This window comes from Tiliqua scincoides, chromosome 2 (genome assembly GCF_035046505.1).
Source record: "Tiliqua scincoides isolate rTilSci1 chromosome 2, rTilSci1.hap2, whole genome shotgun sequence".
Lineage (NCBI taxonomy): Eukaryota > Metazoa > Chordata > Lepidosauria > Squamata > Scincidae > Tiliqua > Tiliqua scincoides.
In genome coordinates this window covers 53,429,301-53,432,947 of record NC_089822.1, presented here as the reverse complement: position 1 = coordinate 53,432,947, position 3,647 = coordinate 53,429,301, and the positions used below count along the sequence as shown (strand labels likewise).

General features: G+C 43.7%; 1 pseudogene; it reads left to right on the top strand.

Moving 5' to 3' along the window:
- Positions 1–2,654: 2,654 nt before the first annotated feature.
- Positions 2,655–2,774, top strand: LOC136643359 (5S ribosomal RNA; annotated as a pseudogene).
- Positions 2,775–3,647: the final 873 nt, after the last annotated feature.

Sequence of the window (3,647 nt, the reverse complement as noted above, 5' to 3'; positions counted from 1 at the left end):
TGGATGCCTTTAAAAGGGGATTGGACAAGTTTCTGGAGGAAAAATCCATTATGGGTTACAAGCCATGATGTGCATGTGCAACCTCCTGATTTTAGAAAAAGGGCTATGTCAGATGCAAGGGAGGGCACCAGGATGCAGGTCTCTTGTTCTCAAGTATGCTCCCTGGGGCATTTGGTGGGGCTGCTGTGAGATACAGGAAGCTGGACTAGATGGGCCCATGGCCTGATCCAGTGGGGCTGTTCTTATGTTCTTATGCAGGCATATGACCAGAATGGCCAGCTCTGAGGGTAGTGCAGCCTTTGAAGCAGGAATTTTCTAACATACATGCTGCCTCGGTCCCTTGGTCAGTGATAATCCCCAAAACTGGAAGTACAGGATTCAACCTTCCACCACCTCTCATCACCCTTTCTCCACTGTCCCTGAACACAAAGCACCACTGATGTCTGACAGTTGATGCTCGTGGTACACTCTGATGTTTATGATGCATTCTGTGTGATATTTACTGGAGACAAATAGGAGCCTGAATATTTGCTTACAGCTGGAGAATCCCACATGAAATACATCAGGCTCCTGCTAACTTAGTCATTTTCTTTTGTTCACCCACATATCCACACACACTTGTGACACCATAACAATGGGATATTTCTTTGAATAGCTTTGCTGCTAGAACCACAGACAGCAGCATCTTGGGAGCTGCTTGCCCCTCAATCTCCTCATAAGCACTAATAGCCCAATCCTGTTTTGATGCAAAAGCTTCAATAAGGAGGGTGAAAAGAGGGTGGGGAGAGGGCAAAACTGGGTGGGGAAGCTGCAGAAGAGGGTAGATCAAGTGGCAATGGCACACACTGGATCCTATCCCTTCTGGCGGCAGCAGCAGCAGACCTCACCAGCCCCTTGCCCAGGGCAAAGGTCCACAACAGCATCTCCCCACGGGCTGATGGCACCCTCTGTGCAAAAATCCACCCCTTCCACTGACCTGAGGCTCACAGAGCCTCATGTGACCTCGGGCTACGTCTGGGAAGCCTCACTGAGGTTCCCCGATGCAATAAACTGTGCTTCCAGGAAACTGGATGCACAGTTTCCGACCCTGTTGGGAGCCTCAGAGAGGCTTCCACAGGGTCCTACAGCCTTGCACCTGGGGCATTTGCCCCATAGAAGTCAATGGTAGGTCCGCAACTGGGCAGCAGCCTCCACACCCCCTTGGATTTGCATTAACAAAATTCCTAGCACAGGTCTAAGGAGACCCATTGCAAGCTGGGAGGTTTATGCAGAGGTAAAGGAATTTAATTCCTCTTTGTCTACTGAAGCCTCCTGATCTGCCCCCCTGCTGTATACAGCGTGCGGGGAAGGAAGGATCTATATAGAATTGGGTTGAAAGTCATATGAAATAAGGTCACATTTCTGATCAGAAAACAGGCATCAATCAATAAGTTCATCAGGTCCTGTTTAAGACAAACTCCCCACCCCAAGTGGAGGCACTTACCCTGGAGGAGACAACTAATCCACCAAGAGCCCCTGGAGCAAAACTACCCTGGTTCCAAACCCAGGATTACTTCAGGAATACTACCCAGGTTTTGCAACTTCAACCACCCATTGCTGTTTGTCTTTATTAATTAGCAGCCAGCCAGGTGTGGGAGGCTCCCTGGGGTTGATTCCCAGTAAGAGGGGGGGATCTGCTGCTGAAGCTACTCTGCTTCCCCCCTAAAGAGGAAACCAATTTTAAGATTCCTCCAACAATATGCCCTATGTGGGTACAAAAGCTTCCACATGGTAGCCACTTGCTTTGCAATGGTGCTGGATCATATGAAAATGATTTTTACAGATGTTTCACTAACTATTTGTTAGCTCCCAATCCTCAAGGCTTTGTTGTTGACCTTTAAAGCCTTTATGCAGAATTGTTTTCTGTGTCATCATTTAGGGGAATAAGGAGGGGGTAAGGAAGGCTATTAGTATCAAGCGTGAGGATGCCACTTGAATTTTAAAGAACATGCAGTACTGATAGCAAAGGATGGTAAACTCAATAATTGTTTAAAGGAGGTGTCTGGAGTAGTAATAGAATGAGAGGGGAGCATAAATAAAGGGGAACAAACATTGATTAGATGAGTGTCAGATGCAGTTCAAAGGATTAATTAAATTAAAGTCAGCTGTTCATTGTCTGAACTGGTTCTCAGAGAGGTTAAGAGGCACACAGCGGAGTGAGATGAGAGCTGAGTAAGACAAGATGAGAAGGCACCCACTAGACTGAAGGGTTTCAAAGGCAGACTATAGATTTTGTTGCTTCAAGATTGCGCCCTCCTATCTGTTCTTCAGCCAGGGCACAAAAATTAGTGGGAATCAATATTCAGTGAAGTGGCACTATCAGACAAGAGAACTGCAAGTCATGGAACCAGAATTTTAGTTTAGTTTCACTTTCACACTGACATGACCTTGTACAAATTGCTGTATTGTTCCTGTCCATTTCCTTTCACATACAATGAAGAGCATCAATTGTCCCAACATTCTGACATCAAGGGCTTGATCATTAAATCTTCTACCAGGACTAAAATAGTACATACTATTTTATGTATAGTAAAACAGGGTGTATGAGGGACCAGCGGATGTTATTCTGGTATGGAATTTTCACAAGGTGACGTTTCTGCAAATGAAATGAAAATTATATCAGCAATTGTTACCCTGCATATGCCCAATCTCATCTGATCTTGGAAGCTAAGCAGGGTCAGGCCTGGTTAGTACTTGGATGGGAGACTGCCTGGGAATACCGGGTGCTGTAGGCTTATACCATAGTCTTACGAGACTGAAGGTTGCCAACCATTATTTCATTATAAGTTGTTTCATTATTAAGTTGATGAGAAAAAATTCTTGGGTTGGTCCACTGTCTGTGTGGAGTTTGCAAGTTCTTTCCATGTCTGCATGGGTTTTCTCAGACCCGAAAAACTTACATTTATTTCAGTGTTTAATATTAGAAGTGTTTGGGGTCTTTATTTAGAGATTTGGTGATGTTTTTGTGACCAGAAATATGGTGCGGGAAGGCTTATGTTGTTTATGTCTATCAATAAGCCAACGGTAAAATTGGTTTCATAAGAAGTCATTTCACTCCAAGTTGCTGTTTCTGAGAACCTATTGACTAAGTAAGGACTTGCAGTATACTGTTAGAGAAGTAAATTGTTCTTGTTTTAGACTTCAGATTTATGAACTTGTTTTCACTGTTTGTCAGGGTGTCTTCTACACTACCATTTGTAAATGGCAGTGATCACAGCAAAATTGATCAGAATGGTGATCACTTAGCAGCAGAAAAGACTTGTTTCTCCTCAGGCTTTGACACATTTTACAAAAGATAGCGATGCTTTCATCTACACTAAAAGATCTGTATGTTTCAGAAGGAACATTAACATTTCGCAAATCCATCCATCAAGTTCAAATTCGTCTGTCATTGACTGACATGGATCCCCATGGGCTTTTTCATCCCCACATCACTTGTATGGCAGTGTTCTTAAAAAAGAAAGAAATTCTGTAAAGAACACGTTCTAGTCTTCAACTGTGGTAGTTGTTAACAGGTATAAATATACTGCTCAAAACAATAAAGGGAACACTTAAACAACACAATGTCACTCCAAGTCAATCACACTTCTGTGAAATCAAACTGTCCA